The 20,024-nt window shown below is 41.0% G+C and overlaps 2 pseudogenes; one reads left to right on the top strand and one right to left on the bottom strand.

The window, feature by feature from the left end:
* Gm17918 (predicted gene, 17918) lies at positions 8,448-9,201 on the top strand (annotated as a pseudogene).
* Gm17908 (predicted gene, 17908) lies at positions 10,789-12,044 on the bottom strand (annotated as a pseudogene).

The following is a 20,024-nucleotide window of genomic DNA, read 5'->3' as shown; positions in this document are numbered from 1 at the left end:
AACCAAAGTTATCAAAAAGGATAAGAAAGCACACACTTCATACTCATCAAAGGATGGTTTTAGTGCAGAAATCTATTAGACCTTCAAAGAAGACCTAATGCTAATACTCTTCAAACTATTCCACAAAATAGAAACAGAAGGAACACTACCCAATTCATTCTATGAAGCCATAGTTATGCTGTGTATTCTCCTTTGGAGATGGGAACGGTTTCTGTTTAATCAGGAACTTGTCACAATTTCTTTTCATAGAGGACTTCATAAGAGATTTTTTTTCTACTGCTATCGTGTTTAATGTTCTAAATAGATTTTAGAAACTGGTTGAGTGCATATTACTTTTAGCTTCAGAAGCTATCATGTATATTAAGAGGCATTTATTATAAATTATTTTAATGACTTAAAAAATGTCAAAACTGAGTTGTATATTTTAAAATAAATTTAATAGTTTAATTAAAAAAAAAGAAGTCTTTGATGTGACTTCTTGCTCTGGCCAGTGACTGGTTTCATCTCTAGTCCTAAGGTGGAGACAAAGTCTTGAGGCACTGTGGAGAGGGAGTTGATAAGATACTGACATGAAATACATTCTAGCTACGGGCCTATGTAGCACGATTGTATGGCCGTTGCTTCTTCTAGGTTTCCGTTCTCAGATGTAAACCAAGAATTAGAACACATATCTTTTGTTGTTGTTGTCTGCCCCTCCTCAGTCTAGAAACATGGACTCTTAGGTGTGTCATATAGAAATAGATTGAATGAGCTAGGCATGTGGTGCATAGATGTAGTCTTATGTCTGAGAGGCTGAGGCAGGTGGACTGTGAGTTTGAGGTCAGCCTGGGCTACACACTAAGACTCTGCACAAACAAACAAACGAGAACTCTAGACAATAGCCCCCTGTCTTAGATAGGGTTTTACTGTTGTGAACACACACTATGACAAAGGCAACTCGTATAAGAACAACATTTAATTGGGGCTGGCTTATAGGTTTAGAAGTTCAGTCAATTATCATCAAGGTGGGAACATGGTAACATCTAGGCAGGAATGATAAAAGAGGAGCTGAGAGTTCTATATCTTCATCTGAAGGCTGCTAGCAGAAGACTGACTTCCAGGTCGCTAGGATGAGGGTCTTAAATCCACAGTGACACACCTACTCCAAGACCACACCAACTCCAACAGAGCCACACTCTCTAATAGTGCCACTCTCTGGGCTGAGCATATAAAAACCATGCCCCCTCCCCCCTCCCCCAAAATTCCCACAAACAAAGAAACCAATTAAATGACACATAGCTAGTTCAGCCAAAGCAGAAGTAGAGGGTTAGCATAGTGCCTGCCTCTCTTTCTTGATCCATCAATAGTCCTTGATGCTGGCCAGGAAGTGCCAGGACCATCAGAGGAAATGTTTCACACCTTTCAGAAGAAATGTGACACTCAGGCCAGGATGGTTGTGAGATATTCTAAGACCCTACCTCCCTTATCTTCAGCTTCTACAGCTGTGACACAGGCTTAGGACAGTAAGCTCTTGTCTTTATTTTGTGTGGTATCTGGTAGGGAGGTGTTAAAATCTACTCGTGACTGTAGAAAATGACACCAAGAAAGAAACTCATTGAGAGTCAGCTGTATAAGCATGCTGTTGTCATCTCACAGTGGCGTCTCACTGCTGTGTATCGAGCTGATTTTCCATCCATTCCCTCCTTATAGGCTCCTGGCAACCCTAGTCATCACCACCATGTCCACACAAGAAAAGGGATGCAGGAGTATTGAGTTGTTTGCCCCTGGTTACACAGCAGGGTGAAGTTGCCAGGGTAGCTGAATGTTTAGATTCTGAGTCTGCTGTTTCAGCCCAGTCTGTATGACTGTGATTGTGTCGATCAATCTGTAGATTAAAACTGGGAGGGCTAGAGAGGTGACATTATAATAGCTATAAATCTATGGCAGGCAGACAGTGTGTTAGCATCTCAAAGGCTGCAGAGGTGGCAGAGCTCTGGAGAGCCGAACGAGGTGTCCACAGACCCTGGTTTCCTTTCATTACACAAAGGGTTCACTTGTCAAACACCATCTGTGAGATGATATGCAGCCACTTTTTCATGAAGAATGAAGACACACAGAGGCAGATTCCAGGGGAATAGCACATAGATCTTTGTTCAGCGATGTCAGACACAACATTGTGTTGTTTAAAAACATGTTTCCAAATGCAAGCACAAAAGTCATCACATAGGAAGGTCATGCTCAACAAGCCAAGAATACAAATGCTGAACAAACACCATCGAAGAGGAGATTTAACAAACCCTTTAATCATGTAATTTCCGTCCTTCAGTTTGTTTATGTGCTATGTTACACACAATATGCTATGCATATGTTATATGCTTAAATCAACCTTGAGTCCTTGAAGTAAAACCAAGATGATTATGGGGTGTAATCTTCATCATGCCCTCATGAATTCAATTTGTAAATATTTTACTGAGAATTTCTGGGCCCATATTTATCAGGAGAATTAATCTATAGTTTTGTTTTTGTTCGGTTGTGCCTTTGTCAAGTTTTAGTTCGAGGAGAATACTGGTTTGTAGAATTAATCTGGCAGTATTTTTTATTTTTACCATTTTTGTGGAGCAGTTTAAGAAGTATTGATGTGAGTTCCCTCTTAAATGTTGGATAGACCATTTATGAATAAATATGTCTGGTTGTAAACTTTTATTTCTATCTTTATTTTTACTATTTGTTTAATGTGGATGGTAAAGATCAATGTCAAGTGTCTTTTTCTCTCCCCCACACTACATCTTGTTGATTTGTTGGTTGGTTGGTTGGTTGGTTGGTTGGTTGGTTGGTTGGTTGGTTGTTTGTTTGGTTGGTTGGTTTTGGAGACAATGCCCTCAACCCTACTCCATACCACACACCAGAATTTCAGTTGCACAATGCTGTACCTGACTTTTTATGTGGGTGTTGGAGAGCTGAACTCCTGCAAGCACTTTCCCAATGGAACCATCTGCCTGTTGGGCTGTATTTCCATGGAGACTTTAGTATTGCTTTAACCCCATTGCTTGTTGTGGATCTTTTAAAATGTTTTCTCTCTTCTTGACAAGATTTCAGGTGAGAGATGTCTAGGAATTTACTCATTACTTTTGTATTTTCCAGGTTTAAGAATATATAAGCTTTGAAAGTATTTGCTAATCAACTTTTGGGTTTCCCTGGGGTCTGTTATGACAGCCTGGTTTTATTACGCGGGCCTTTCTGTAAAGAGCTAAACTGAAATTTGGTGGGGATTGTGTTGAATCTGGAGATCGTTTTTGGTAGGACGGGGCCATTTCACAATAATCCCACTGACCCTACTGAGCATGGGAAATCTTTCCATCTTCTGGAATATTCAATTTCTTTCTTCAATCTTTGAGACATTTTTCTTATACAAGTCTTTATCGCTTCTGGGGTGTGGGAACTCTGCCAGGCCTTTACCCAACACAGTCACTGGGTGCTGGGTTTGTGGGAAGTGCCAGTGCACTGCACTGCTTAGCGGGAGAGAGAATGCATCTTATGGGCTGAGGATGAGCCCTGGGCCTGGGGAATGGGGAATTCCAGCCTAGCTCAGCAGCAGCAAGGCCAGGAAAGTGGAGGAGCCTTCTGTTGGATGCTTAGGCAGTGTGGCTCCATGTTTCCCGTGGCAGTTCTTGATAAGAGAGACAGTCCATGCTTCTCCGTAGCGTTTATTGACTGTTCATTGTGGAAAATGGGTGCATACCACTTCCTCACAGTGGACCAGAGATTAAATACCTTTTGCAGGGAGGAATGTCCAGGAACTGAAGCTTACTGGCTAAACTCTTGGGGCCTCTAGATACCTCATTAACATGGAGAACTCTGTTTTGGGCTATGTGACTGTTGGTCAAGTCCCTTTATGGGGAGTGTAGTCACATGTTCTGGGCCAAGAATTTTGATAGGGAGCAGAGAGATGCCTACCATCCTCAGATTGGTGCCTGGGTGTTGGGGTATGCAAATGCACTCAATCCTACAAAGTTTCCTGGCACAGTCACTGTACTCCACAGAGGGTGGGTTTTTGTTGTTGTTTCTCTTTTCTTTTTTTTTTTTTTTAAAGGCTATCATAAAAAGTTTCCCTGAATCTTTTTTGTTCTCCTCTGTTCATTTGTCCTTTGTGAATAGTGAGACTACAGACTTTTGTATACTGCTACTTTGCTGGAAGTGTTTATTTGTTGCAGAAGTTTTCTGAAGGAGTTTTAAGGGTCTTCCATGTATAAAATCATATCATCTGCAAATAAGGATACTTTGATTTCTTCCTTCTCTGTTTGTATTCCCTTTATCTCCTTCAGTTGTCTTATTGCTCTAGCTAAGATTTTAATCACTGTATTGAATAGGTATGAAGAGAGTGGATATCCTTATCTTGGTCCTGATTTTAGTGAAAATACTTTGAATTTCTTTCTGTGCAGGATGCTGTTTAGTGCAGGTTTCCTGTAAAACACCTTTATCACATTGATATATGTCTTTTGTATCCCTAGTCTCTCCAGAAATTTTGCCATGAACGGATATTGGATTTTGTCAAATGCCTTTCCTAAATAAAATGATCATGTTATATTCTTGTCTTAATTTAATGTGGTGGATTACATTTATCAATTTGTGCATGTTGAACCATCCCTGAACCTCTGAGATGAAGCCAACTTGTTCTTGGTGGGTTCTTGAATTTGTTTTCAAGAATTTTAATGAGAATTGCTGCATCTGTGTCCATCTGAGATATTATATTGGTCTGTAATTTTCTTTTATTGTTTACTCTTGCTCATAGTGTTGTTTTGGTATCAGGGTAATCATGGCTTTGTAAAAAATCTTTAGAAAAATTCTTCTTCAGTTTCTATTTTGCAGAGTTATTTGAGGAGTGAGGATTGGTGTTAGTTCTATGAAGAACTGGTAGAATTCTGGTCTGCCTCCATCTGGTCCTGAGCTTTTAATGGTTGGGATATTTTAAATTACTGTTTCTCTTTCACTAGGGCTTTTGGGTCTGTTTAAATCATTTGTTTCAACTTGATTTAACTTTGGTAGGTTATATATATATATCAAGAAATTGCATCTATTTCTTTTAGACTTTCCATTTTGGTAGAATAAAGATTTTTATTTAAAGAACACCCTTATGATTTTCTGAATCTCCCCCATATTTATTGTAATTCCCTCTTTTTTGTCTTTAGTTTTATTAATTTGGATTCTTGTTTGGTGAAGTCTTTTGCTTAATTAGTCTAAAAATCATCAAGTTTGTAAATTTTTTCTCAAAAAAATCCCCTCTTTTTCATTATATTGATTCTTTGAATTGTTTGTTTGTATTTCATTGAATTCAGCCCTGAGGTTGATTTTTTTTTTTCTTCTCTGCTCTCTTGGGGTAGTATTTCTTCTTGATTTTCTATAGCTTTCAAGTGTGTCATTAAGTTATCAGTGTGGGGTTTCTCCAGATTATTCTTTTTATGTAGGCATTTGATGCTATGACCTTTTCTTTTAGGACTGAATTCATGGTGTCACAAAGATTTGTAGTATACAGTGTTTTCAATTCCATCCATTATGAAAAGTTTTTAATTTCTTTCTTGATTTCTGTCTTTGCCCAGTTTTCATTAAGACCCCATGAGTTTGTATATTCTCTGAAATTTCTATTTCAGTTTTAATTCATGGTGGCCAGTTAGGCTGCAGGGTTTTATTTCAAGTTTAGAAAACTATTTGTTGAAACCTGATTTATGTAGTATAGTCAGTTTTAGAGGAATTTCCATGGGATGCTGAGAAGGGAGTATATTCCTTTTTTATGTTATTTTAACTTTTTATTGATCCTTTGTGAGTTTCACATCATGCACCCCAATCCCACTTACCTCCCTGTCCCTTATGTATCCACCCTCTGCCCTGCGACCTCCCTCCCCAAAGAAAACAAACAAACAAACAAACAAACAACAAAAGCATAGAAAACATCTTGTCATGGAAGCTGTAGTCTGTCACAGTGTTTCCCACAATATACCATTTTATCTATATATCTTTACTTGCAAATGTTCATTACAACGAGCCATTGCTCTGTGTCATGGAGATCCTGCAGCTTTGGAGCTGCAGGGCTGGCCCTTTTACATGCTCTAGCAGCTCAGAGATGAGGTAGATCTTGAGTGAGCCAATTCAAAACCCTGCATCTGAGCATGGGTGATGGCTGAGTGGGTGAGCCTGCCAGCTCTCCCATACTGGGATCACCAGGGCAAGCTCTCCAGCACTGTCCCAGCTAGCTCACCCAATGCTGCAGCTGGCAAGGGGCAGGGTCAACTCTTCTGCTCTCATGCCCTTGGTGTCTGCTTACCTTCACCCACAACCAGAACCAGCTCTACTATGCTGCCTAGTTGAGGTTTGGCTCCCACTCTCTTGAGTGCTGCAGCTGGTGAGAGGTAAGGGACCCATATTTCCCCAATGTCAGTTGGGACCAGCTCTCCTGTCCTGACACAGCTCATCCTCACCCCTACCACGAGGACTAGCTGTGCCGTGCTGCCTAGGTGAGATGCAGAGACCATTCTCCCAAGTGCTGCAGCCTACGCAAAAGGTGGGGCCACCTCTCTAGAATGCCAAGACCAGTGAGGAGCAGGGCCAGTTTTGCACAGTCCTTGGACATGTACTTGGTCCCAGGTGGCAGCCCAGACCAGAGATGTCCACATGATCTTTAGTCATGAACATCAACAGAGACCCCTGCTGCTTCATGGTCTTGGACCCAGACATGGCTCTCAGCAGCTGCATGGGGTGGGGCTTCACCATGTCCTCAGGTGGCAGGCCTAGCTGCTTACAACAGGCTATTCCTCCCCACCCTTGTGTCTCTAGTTCCACCTCTCTTTATAATGCTCAAACGATTCTGCTTCTCCTTCTCTTTGATCTGTCCACCACATATTTGCATATTGTTAGTGGCTCCCACTGCTGTGGGCAGGCCACAAGGTTGTTGGGTTTCTGGATGTCCTTTGCCTGCCTGCACCACATGACGACTGTGGGTGAGCTACTGTGGGTCTGCACAGGCATGGTGGCTAATGGGCCTCAGGATGTTGTTCTCTACCTGTGCTATGTTTGTGGTGGCAGGCAGGTCTGTGGGTGTCCTCCACCTACTCACACCTTTGGGGTGGCTGCTGGAAGATCTCTGTGTGTGTATAGGCAAGTCAGCCTCTGAATGTCCTCTGCTTACAGGCACCACCACATAGTGTGGAGGCAGATAGGCCTCTGGCATCAAGTGGATCTCAGGATGGTTGTTGTCCTCCTGAAAGTACAAACTCTAGTGCTTGTATAAGTATATTCCATACATATTCTATAAGTATGTAAAGCAAACTCTTTAGTAGAATGTTCGGTAGGTGTCTGTTAGGTCTATCATATTTATAATATTATTTAATTTCAGCATTTCTCTGTTAGATTTTGTCTGGATGTCTTAGTCACTGTTCTATTGCTATGAAGAGACACCATGATCATGATAGCTATTTTAAGAGAAATAAAATTAACTTACCTGGGGACTTGCTACCATGTCAGAAATTTAGCCTTTGTCATCTTGGTAGGGGGCATGGCCACATATCTGCAGACTGGAGCAATAACTGAGAGTTACATCCTTATCGGTAGGCAGAGGGAGAAACTCTGAGTTTAGTATAGGATTTTCAAACCTCAAAGCTGACTCCCAGCGACACAACCTCTCCAACAAGGCCACACCCCCCAATTCTTCTAATCATTTCAAATAGTGCTACTTCCTGGTGACTAAATTTTCAAATATATGAAACTATGGGGGCAATTTCTTACTGAAACCAACACACTGGATAACCTGTCTATTGTCTACAGTGGAGTACTGAAGCCACCCACTATCACCACATGAAGGCCAATATGTAATTTTTAGCTATAGGAGTGGGTTGTTTTGTTTTGTTTTGTTTTGTTTCTTAATCAACTTGGGTCCTCTTGAGATTAGTGGATAAATGTCTAGAATTGAACCTGCCTCTTAAAATTTTCCTTTAATAAGTATGTAGTGTCCTTCCTATCTCTTCTGATTAGTTTTGGTTTTGCAGATATAAAAATGGCTACATATGCTTGCTTCTTTGTTTCATTTGCTTGGAACACCCTTTTTCATCTTTCTATCATAAGGTGATTATCTACCCTTAGTGGTAAGGTGTTATCATTGGATATAGCAGAAAGATAGATATTGTTTTCTAATATAATCTGTTCATCTATGTCTTTTTTTTAATTAGTGGAATTAAGACCATTAATATTGAGAGTTACTAATGAGAAGTGCCTATTAATCTCCGGCGTTTTGTTGTGGTGTTTGCCTCCACCCTCTGACTAGCTCTTCTGGGATGGTTTGCTGTCTGCCATCTTTGCTATGGTAAAACTTTCCTCCATACTCAAGGTTCCTATCGAGTGCCCTTTTCAGAGCTAGCTGAATTGGTGGTCATGAACTGCTTTTTTTTAAATAATTAAAAAAATTTTTTTTGATAGTGGGAGGGGCCAAGGGAGAGGTGACCCTGCCTGAGCCATGGCTGCCAGTGACATGTTCAAGGTAATTCAGAGATCTGTGGGGACTGCCAGCCTGAGCCTGCTCACCTTCAGAGTCTATGCAGCACCCAAAATGGACTCGCCTAACAAAAGCTACATGAAGATCAATAAGCTTTCACTCTGTTCAGTTCCTGAGGGCCAGACTAAATATGTGGAAGAGCCAAGGACCCAACTGAAGGAAACATCTCACAACTCCGACATCATTGGGAGCCATATACAAGTTTGTGTCAGGAAATATACTCCCATATTATACCCAAGATAGAATACTTTGTCCACTGGGGAGTAGACAACTATAACTATCTTCAAAGTGTGCCTCCTTGATTTTTCCCAAGACTTGGTGTTATTGGTTTTGCTGGACTCCTTTTTGCTAGAGGCTCAAAAATAAAGAAGCTGGTGTATCCTCCTTTTTTCATGAGATTTGATGTCTATCTATGACCCACAACAAGCCATTACCTTTGCCCAGATGACTGGAGAGAAATTATATGACTGGGCATTATGAGGATACATCGTTGTAAAAGATTTGTGGAAGCAAATTTTTCAGAAGCCAGGAAATGTGAAGAATTCACCTGGAAAATAAATAGAAAACTCCATGCTCTACCCATTTTAATCAGTTATAGGTAAACATTGGAAACTCCAGACAGTAAATCAGTATTTCTACAGACAAATGGCAGAATCAGTATTGGATATAGTAAACTGGCTTTCTTCTTCAAGCCACAAGGGATTAAGTAAATAGCCTTGTCTAGCTCAGCAGGAACTGCTGGGCTCTAACTTTCAGCCTGCTAGTCTGAAGTCACAGTAAGAGAAGACACTTAGATAAGTGATTATAGAGTTTATTACCAAGTTGTAAAAAGTTTCCTATGAAAGCTATCTAAGGGGAAAGGCAGAAAGATCCTAAGTGGGTAAAGGGAAAAATTCTCTAAGTGGGGAAAGGGAAAAGAATCTAGTCTAAGTGGGGAAAGGAACAAAAAAGTCTCATCTATTGATCTTAGCTCTCTATTGATCTTAGTTCTCAATTTATGATTCTCTTGCTTCTCTTTGTGCTCAGTACTTTTACATCTTTCAGAATACATGATCACATGTTACAAAGTTCATCACATACACAAAAATTCAAATCATAAATTGAAATAGAAGTTTACAACAGCGAATGTTTACATGCATACCCATTAGGAGTAATTGTCTGGCTAAATACCCATCACCTGTCTCAGCTCCACAGGTTCACTGAAGATTTAAACCATAACTAACTTATGAGTGAAGTTTTGTATAGGTAAACCCAGTTGATATTTTATCTTCTGTCCTAGCACCTACAATAAATCGTTAGTTGTCTTTTAATGACCTTTGGTTAATTGTTTTACAATCTCTTGGAATGTGCTCTGAGTAGGAGAAAGTCTGGTTACCATCTAAGAGCAATTAACTGGTGACACTTGGGAGACTGGCAGAGTTCTCACTGCAGCTTTGACTATCAGAAAAGGACCTAATAGCAGTCCCATTATAAAAGAGCTTAATAATCACAGATATAATTTTAAGAATTCTTATAGGATCATCATTAAGACTTAAGCCATCTATTTGTCTATATAGCATCACTACAAGATAGTACATCTTCGTGGATCTGCAGAGATTTGCTTCAAAGGAGGTGTGCTTCTACTTAGTGATTGTTATATATGTTTAATAATAACAGGAGAAGCAAATTAATAGCAGAAATCTTTCCTAAAATTAGTCCCTCACAGCCTTGCTTAATGAGGGCTCCCCGGTTGCAGATTATATAATAATCTGAGGCAGGCCACTTCAGGATGATCACCTGCTAGTTATTAGCTTGTACTATTATGGCTCCTGACAAGTTTCTGCTGAGCTTTGTCAAACCAAACAGATAGACTCTTAGGCAGAATAAAATGGTACAGAAGAAGTGGATCCTTCCAGACAATGATGGGAATTTCATCTTTGGAAGATTCCCTACATGAGAAGATCTGAAACAAATGGGACTGAGAGGATCAGGTGGAAATTAACTAACATCCCAACATTCAGTTATTGGTTCAGAAGTGTGATAATCCATTGTTATATGTTACTAACTTAACGTTCTGTAATTAGCACCAGTCTCCCCAAACTTAATTTGTAACATTTAGTCTTCATTAAAATATATTCTTTTTTGTTATATGAACACAACTATATTTAGGTTAAAGAAGGCTGATTTGTTCAATTTACTATACATGTTTATGTATATTAGGTAGCAACTGAATTTCTTTTGACTTTTGCTTCTGTTTTGGGGTATTCTGAAGATACAGTCATTTCACAGGATTAAATCTTGCTGAAGCATTCCTTGGCATGGGTACAAACTTGGATTCCTCTTTTTTCGTGTGCTGATCTGCACGACCTCATATCCTATGAGGGCTCCCTACAGGTCCTGGCTGGTTTGCTCCTTGAAGCATTTGGTGTTAGCCCATGCAATTTCCACAAATTCTCTGCCCTCTAGACTTTTAGACTTCAGCTGCTATTCCCCATCATTTATCAATTCTTCTAGCACCTTTATTTTGGCTTCTCTCTTCTCTGGAGTTTCTCAACCAAAGAGTTTAGTAGTCACTCCCTTCAACATGAATGTTCTCACATTCCCCAGTGGTTGGAAGCCAAATCCTGAGCATCCATCTCCAAGTCATACTGCATAAGCTCGTGCTTCCTGCTGCAGGCAGCCCGGGGTGCTTCTGCGAAAACAGATACCCCTTTAGCGGACCTGCATAGCATTCTTCATCTTCCAAAGCAGCATCAAAAGAAGATGCATATGTGCCCATGTGATGTCCAGCACTCTACAGTCCATCACCCATTTCTTTTTCTGATGGCGCTCCATTCATTAAAAACTGTCCCATAATTCCCATGTATTTTATACACACCATAGAGCACATTTGCTACTTCAGCTCTTACTCGAAGGGGATGTGAGATCACGGACTGTAACTTAGTACTGTGGTGCTTCCATTCAGTGACTCTATCTGGGTTTTCACTCTGAATGTTGCATTAAGTGCTTTTAACCTGGAGTTGTCCTTCAGCTGAAATGTCATCTCACTCAATCGCCCTCCAGTTACTTTCCTGCATTAGAAACAAATAGAAGAGTTTATCTCTACAAAGAGTCAGATATGAAAAGACCCTCAAGAGAGTTTTCCAATCGTCTGTGTCATCATCTCTCCACATGTCTGGATCCATGCATGTCAGTGGAGACTTTATGCCAAAGGAACTCTGCCTGCTTTTCTGGAGGAGGTGGCACCACGTGTGTGGGAAGCACACTGGAAGCTGTTGAAATGAGACTCAATAGCTGAAACTCATGACTGTCAGCATGTTCAGCTGACCAAGTCTTGATGCCATAAGCACTAAGTGTTAATTTCATATTCACAACATCTTTCAGCCCCCCCTCCCCGTTCTGCTTCTGCAATACTGATTTCTATTTTCTTCAACAAAAAATTATTTCCTACCATCTTGTAGACATCTTTCTGGTCTTCCCCAGTCTCCTCATCTATTGGGTCTTCCACCACATTGCCCAGGGCTCCCAGCTGCTCCAGGGATGAAGGGTACATGTTGGCGAGATCCACAGATGCCCTGTATGCCACTGTGTAGCTAGACTAGGGCTACTTTGTGGATTCTTCTTTCTTCCACCCTTCTCCACCATTTTGCACCCTTTAACCCCCTAACACTAGATAGGAGAGAAAAAAGGATAGAGGGGGCAAGGAAAGAGATCCCCGAATAAAGTCAGGGGTCACAAAAGGGGCCATGGTATCATTAGACCACTTCCTGCTGATGATGGGCAAGTTTGATCTTTGCCATAAGGATATCCAATTTCTTCTTGTTGTTTTTCCTTTGCACACAGCTGTTTAACAAACTGTGACCAACAACAACCAACAACCAACCAATAACTCACCAAAAACTGACCACCAACAACCAACCTCTGGGACCCTAGCATTCATATAACCTCTGAAAAGTCTTCATAATTTTAAATGTTATACAATTGTGGAAAGTATCTGCAGCTGGCCAAACCATGCCCCTACTGGAGAGGAGGCAAATCATAGTCAGCTGCTGTGGACAATCTGAAGCAGCCTCATGTCCCCAGACTTTGGATTAAAACAAAAGCACATCCCTATTTCTCTCTCTCTCTCTCTCTCTCTCTCTCTGTTTTAAGAAACCAAAATTCCAGAATTCTCACTAAATTTCTTCCCTTTTGTTTTTAGCCATTAATTGTGCCACATGTAATGGGAAATCATAAACAGAGACATTTTAAATGAAATAAGTACTTTTTGGTTCAATGGCCAAGGCTTTCAGGAGACCTTTCTTGCTCAGTTCTTTATCAGTTTTGATGATATCCACAGCTTTTCATTTCCTGTGAGGCATAAAAAAAATCTGCATTCCTAATGCAAAACTTCCACGGACTTCCATTATAGTATATAATATGTAGGCTGATTTCACTTCTTGGCTGAAACAGCTTGCGTTTTTTGATTCAGGGCCTCAAGCCAGTCTTCCAAAGCTATTTACTGACACTAAGAAATCACCTTGGATATCTCTCTTGAACCTACACTCATTGGTGTAATGGCAACCCTTGCCACATGAACTGTACACCTCTAGAATCCTAGTCCATCTTTCCGATATAAATTTAGGAAAAAACATTGCTCTTAGAGATGCTTGTTCACAAATGACCCCATAGTAAAAGCACTGGGCATTTTGAGATCTGAGACCTCTAGCTATATCTTGACCTACAATACTAGTATGGTACCTATGAGAACCAATATCCATTGTATCCCTTATCATTCATCGATAAGAGCTGCCCACACCTTTGTTTTTTTTTCTCTCAATTTTTTATTAGATATTTTCTTCATTTACATTTCAAACGCTATCCTGAAAGACCCCTATGCCCTTCCCCCCTCCCCTGCCCTGCTCCCCTACCCACCCACTACCACTTCTTGGCCCTGGCATTCCCCTGTACTGGAGCATATAAAGTTTGCAAGACCAAGGGCCTCTCTTCCCTATGATGGCTGACTGGGCCATCTTCTGCTACATATGCAGCTAGAGACATGAGCTCTGAGGGTACTGGTTAGTTCATATTGTTGTTCCACCTATAGGCTTGCAGACCCCTCCAGCTCCTTGGGTACTTTCTCTAGCTCCTCCACTGGAGGCCCTGTGATCCATGATGCTGACTATGAGCATCTACTTCTGTATTTGCCAGGCACTGGCTTAGCCTCACAAGAGACAGCTATATCAGGGTCCTTTCAGCAAAATCTTGCTGGCATATGCAATAGTGTCTGGGTTTGGTGGCTGATTATGGGATGGATCCCTGGGTGGGGCAGTCTCTGGATGGTCCATCCTTTCATCTCAGCTCCAAACTTTTTCTCTGTAACTCCTTCCATGCTGCCCACACCTTTAATGGTCTAATAACTTTTGCATATTCAGTGTTCACATTTTCATATGCCAAGGTCTCTATCAACACCTATCTTGTGTCAGGGTCTGATACAGTTTTGTTCACAATTAAGACTAATCTTTGTGGAAAAAAAAAGTTGAGCTGGGCGTGGTGGCACACGCCTTTAATCCCAGCACTCGGGGGGCAGAGACAGGCAGATTTCTGAGTTCGAGGCCAGCCTGGTCTACAAAGTGAGTTCCAGGACAGCCAGGGCTATACAGAGAAACCCTGTCTGGAAAAAAAAAGTCAGTGAAGACTTCTCAAGAGTCTTGTAAAATCTCTGTATGTGAGGTAGACTTTTGCTAGACTCCTCAACTTTGCCCCAAGCTCTTAAAGCCACACAACAACATTGCTCTGTAGCAGTGTCATCTAACTGAATCTGTTCTTATACACCAGAGTACCACCCTTCACCCAGTAACTGATCCTCTATTTAGCTGTTCAATATTCAAGTCTTCTTCCCTCCACCATATTAACCATCGCAACTGAGGACTGGCTTCCAGTACAGCTGTATCAGTCCCTTCCACACTTGGGGAATAATGCTACTTTGAGTAGCCTAGGTATTCAGAATTTTTTTTTTCCATAGGCGAGTGCATCCCATATGAAATGATGGCCTCTTTAAAACAGCTTAGATCTATTGATTCTGTAGGACACCATCCTATCTCATCATAACCTTGTTCCTCACTGTTAGCAGGCATTTGCTGCATGGCTACTGGGAAAACTGATGGCGATTTTATAAACCCGGGCTACCCCTCTTCCCCATCTAGCAGTGTAGTTGGTTTGAGATGAACACTTTCTCTCAAAATGTCCTCCTGTCTTTTCAGCTTTTGAACAGAGATAGAACGAAGAAAATGAAAAAGAAAAGAAATGAAAAGCTCCCCTCTGGGAGCAAAGTTTTCAGTATCCACTGCAATAAACTTTTTACAGGCCTCTTGAAAAAACTCCATTCCTTTGTCCCCTGCCAATTCCTCTATGACATTTAAAATTAAACTTCCTATTCTGCCTAGGTCCACATCTGGGCCACCATTTATAACTTGTTTTTTGCTACCTTGTGGGTTCTTCTTTCTTCCACTGTTTTTTTTTTAACCCTTTCAGCCCCCTAACAGTGGATTGAAGAGAAAAAAGGTGGAGGTGAGAGGAAAGAGATCCTTGAATAAAGTCAGGGGTGAGAAAGGGGCAGTGGTATCATTAGACTACTTCCTGCTGATTAGGAAACAGAGTTCCTTGGGGGCAAGTTTGATCTCACTGTCAGGATATCTAATTTCTTTTTATTTCTTCTTTACATATGACTACTTAGAGTAGTAGGCAAATCCTAGTTAGCTACTGTATCACGTCCCCATACTGGGATTAAAACAGAAGTGCATTCTTATTTCTTTGTTTTTTAAAGAGACAAAAAATTCCAGAAGTCTCACTACACTCTTGTTCTTGAATGTTTATTTTTTTGTTTAGATCAGGAAGTTTTCTGTGATAGTGTCACTGAATACATATTCTATGCCTCTAGATTTTATTTCAGATTTGGATTCTTCTATTTGACCTCTTGATATTCCAGGGTTCTTGAACATTGTGGTCATACTTCTCTTATTTTTTTTTCTCTATTGATGTTTGAAATTTAAATTTTCCTCAGTCTTGTCTTCTATCCCTGATATTTTTTCTTTTGCTTGTTCAAGTCTAGGTTGATATATTTTTCATGTTTTTTTTTTCTTCATTGAGTTTTCCTTTCCTAAAACTTCTATTTTTCCAAAATATATTTCCTTCCTGGGTTGTTTCCATTCTGCTGTTCCCCTTTTCATCTGTTGTTGATTATTTTATCTATGTTGGTGCCTCTATGTTGGCTTCTTCTCCAGTTTCTGCATTTAATTGATGTGTTAGTTTTTTATCCTCTCTGGGGCCAACTGATAATTCTTAGGAATCACTTTTGAAGCCTTCATCCAAGATTTGACTTCACTATCCTGAGTTCAGTCGGTGAGGAGTTCTGATCCTTCCAAGGAATCATGTCGGGTCGCCTCTTCTTGTTTACTTGTTTTCCTGTTATATGTCTTGGTCTGCTTACCTCTCCTAGTTTTGTTTGAGGAACATCTGAGTGAGTAGCATTTTCTTTTTCCTGAAAACTTACTTTATAATACAATATATTCTCATTACAATTTCCCTCTCCCTACTCCTCCCAGTTCTTTCCTACCTCCCCTCCAATCTGGTTTTTGTTCACAAAACAACAAAACAAGAAAAAGAGCCAAAGAAAAGCACAAAATCCACCCCCCCCACACACACACCTTTGTACACCCAGGAATTCTGTTTTTAAAAACCCTAGAAGTTATAGTATATATGCAAAGATCCTGTAGGCTAGAAAACAAACAAACAAACAAACAAACAAACAGCATCTTGACTTAACATTATGAGGCAAAGAATCTCCCAAAATGCCATGGATTTAACTTTGTGTTGGGCATGGGACCTACTCCTAAGTCTCCAGTGAGACTCCCTTGGAGACAAGTAATTTTTGATTGGTAAGTGGCTATCATTTGGAGACAGCTTCTGGGTTAGGGGGTCATGTGTCCACTTCTCCTTTCAGCTCTAGGACCCTATGGTGCAGACCCATTCGGGTCCCTCTGCGTGCTTCCTCAGTCTCTGTGACTTCATATTTGTTCCAATCCTGTTGCATCTGGATGACCTTGTTTTCTTGGTGTCTTCCATGCCCTCTGGGTCTTATACTCTTTCTGTCTCCTCTTCTACAGAGTAAGCCCTGTATGTAAGAAATGGTGTTGGTCAGGAACCCCAAGACCAAGTTCTCGGCATAAAGGAGATTTATTTACCCCAGAGGGACAGAGAACACGGAATAAGAGACAAAGACAGGAGATAGAGGATGAGGGAGAAGGGGAAAGGAACAAGGGAGAAGGGGAAGGGATATTTGTCCTGGAGGGAAACAGGACAAGGACTGCCTCTGGATAAAGAGGAGATGATCATGGCCCATAGGAAAATGGCAGTTTATAAAGGTAAAAGGGGAAACCCCGTGTTAGAATGAGGTGTTTAATTTGAATTGGGCATGTTAGCTAGGTAAGCCAAGGGGGCACTTTTAATTGCTAGACTTTAACACTTTCATAGCTGGACCTTGGTAGTCAGCCTTAGGAGGGGGAAGTGGCCAATTAAGGGAATAGGCCTTGGTGGCTAGCTTTAGGAATGTAATCTAGTGGTTCTTAGCAAGGCAGGGGGCATGGGGAGAAGGACAGGGCCTGCCAGAACCAGGTTTGCCATGCTCAAGCTGGTCAGAGCCCTTTCACTGAGGGGGAGGGATTTGATGAAGACATCCCTTTTAGGACTGAATGTCCTAGATCTTTCAGGTGTGCTAGTAAATTACTAGTATGAGATCACCCCAATGTTTCTTTGTAGGAACTTAGTGCTATAACTTGCCTCGTAGAACTTCCTTCATTGTGTCCAATAAGTCTGGGTGTGTTGGATTTTCACTTTTATTCAGTCCTAGAAAGTCAAAAAAATTTTTCCTAATCTTTCTCTTGACCCATTTTCTTTTAAGAGAGCTGTTCTGTTTTCATGAGTTTATAAGCTTTCTGTTCTTTCTCTTGTTGTTAATATCCAGTTTTAATCTGTGGTGGTCAGATAGGATACAGGGAGTTATTTCAATTTTCTTATACCTGTTGAGATTTGCTTTTGTCCAAGTATGTGGTCAATTCTGAAGAAGCTCCCATGGGATTCTGAAAAGCAGGGGTATTCTTTTGTAGTTGGGTAAAATGTTCTATAGATACCTGTTAAATCCATTTGGTTTATGTCAGTTAGCTCCCACATTACTGTTTAGTTTTTGCCTGGATAACCTGTCCATTGGTGAGAATGTGGTATTGAAGTTACGGTCAGTATGTGAGGATGAATATGTGACTTAAACTATAGTAGTGCTTCTTTTTGCTTCTTCTTGTAGCAGATTCAAAGTTACCTTTTGCTCTCTTCCCACTTAACTTTTTTTTAGGCGAGAAGCTGGAGCGTAGAGAGGTAAATTTAGGGAAGAGTAATAATAGAAACATAACAGAAAGATGATTGGCTCTTAGGGTATGCCATAAGCCAGGTGCTGTTTTAAGGATTCTACACTATCACATCATCTAATTCTCACAGGGACTCAAGAGGTGGGTACCATCAGTGCTTCCAGAAGGATGCGGAATCACACCAAGGCAATGACGCAGGGTGGCCCCGACTTCTGCACAAACAAGAAGAACCCCAAAGCTTGGAGGAAGGTCACATAGGGGTCAAACAAAGTCATCCTTAGCAAGAATGACCCACTGATTTCTGGGAGCATGGAAGGGCAAAGACTGTGGGTGTTTTGGAGCCATGCACTGGGGAGACCTCTCGGAGAGTGTGGAGAGAAGCTGCTTCCACTAAGCCCCGAGATTAGGTGAATGGAAAGGCCACCCCATTCTCTGACGATTAGGTCTCGGGCTTTCTGTCATCTCACCATTGCTATATGGAAACAGAGAGGACAGGACAGTGAATCCTGATGACTGTTTTCTGGGGACTTTCTATTTATCCACAAGCAAAGTGTTTTCCTTATTTTAAAAATTGTTAGTGGAAGAGTTCTGGTTGAAGGTGACTCTCATGCTTCAACTCCAAATGATAAATTTCACTTCATTATTTTCTGTTCAGTTGATGGATGAGAATCACCAAGTCTCATGTGGCTTGCTTCATAATTCTGATAGTTTTCCTAAAGGCAAAACATTTCCTTCATGTATAATTTTGTCAGAATCAGCGTGTATGAATATGAATAGCTTCTTATTCTAATGAAATCATTAGAATACATAGATTTCTAATAACCTGATTTAATAATGCGAGTTGAATTAACTTAACTGGAACTTCCCTCTTAGCCTCATTACCCTCTCCGGATAATCCAGCATCAGTTATTTCTCGGGGGATTTTCAGAAAACTCTAGTCAATAGCAGCTTGGAAGTGATAAGAATTTCCATTTCAACACCGAGCTTAGGGTACGGGGTTAATTTAATAAATAGAGGTGACTAACATTATCTGTGGAGGGCTGTGCCAGGTACATTAGGATGGCACGCATGACTGGGCTGGGCACAAGATCGGTAGAACTATGTGGCTCAGCATTCGGCTCCCAGTGTCTCCTTTCCTATGCGTAGTGAGTTAAAGTCTCATCCTAGAGCCTGTGAAGTAACAATCTCTCAGGGTCTGGCGGGATGACTGATCTCCTTTCAGTTATTTTTTTCCTTTTATCTAAAATAAACTTTTTTTCTCTCATAATGTATCCTGATTGTCCTTCTTCAAGTCCCACCCCCCAATCTGGACCCACTTCCTGTCTGTCTCTCCTTAGGAAAACAAACAAACATCTCGGGGATGGTAATAAAAGAAAGTATAATAAGATAAAACAAAAGCTAGCACATTGGGATGGGACAAAACAAACATAAGAGCCCAAAAGAAGACACAAGAATCAGAGACCCACTACACTCATTTGCACACCCAGGAATCCCATAAAAACAATACAGCAGAAGCCATAATAAATATGCAGAGGATCGCGTGCAGGGGATCGGGTGCAAACCCATTCAGGTACTGTGCATGCTGCGGTAGTGTCCGTGAGTTCATATAAGCTTTGTTTATGTTGATTCACAGGGCCTTGGTTTTTTTGTTGTTGTTGTTGTTTGTTTGTGTTTTAAAGTTGTCCCCCACCCCCACTCCCGGCTCTTACACTCTTTCTGCCTTCTCTTTCACAGGATTCGCTTAGCCATGAGGGAATGGATTTGATGGAGACATCCCTTCTAGGGTTGAGTATTTTAAGGTCTTTACATGTCTGGCTGGGGCTCTCTGTGTTTGTTCCCATCTGCTGCAGGAGGAATCATGTCTGATAATGGCTGAGCAAGGCAGTGATCTGTGAGTAGACAGAGTGTCACTAGGAGTTATTTTCTTGCTACATTTCTTTTTAGAATAGTAGCAGTTGGTTTTCCCCCCAGGTCTCTGGTTTATCTAATCTCAGGTTCAAAGTCATCCAAACAGTGTCAGATATGGTGGGTTCCATTGCAAACAGTAGACCTTCAGTCAAATCAGATATTGGTTGGTTACTCCTACAAGGTTTGTGCCAGCATTGCCCTGGCATACCTTGCAGGCAGGCTGCACT

Source organism: Mus musculus, chromosome 7 (assembly GCF_000001635.26).
Source record: "Mus musculus strain C57BL/6J chromosome 7, GRCm38.p6 C57BL/6J".
NCBI classification, from domain to species: domain Eukaryota; kingdom Metazoa; phylum Chordata; class Mammalia; order Rodentia; family Muridae; genus Mus; species Mus musculus.
This window is presented reverse-complemented; position numbering and strand designations above follow the sequence as displayed.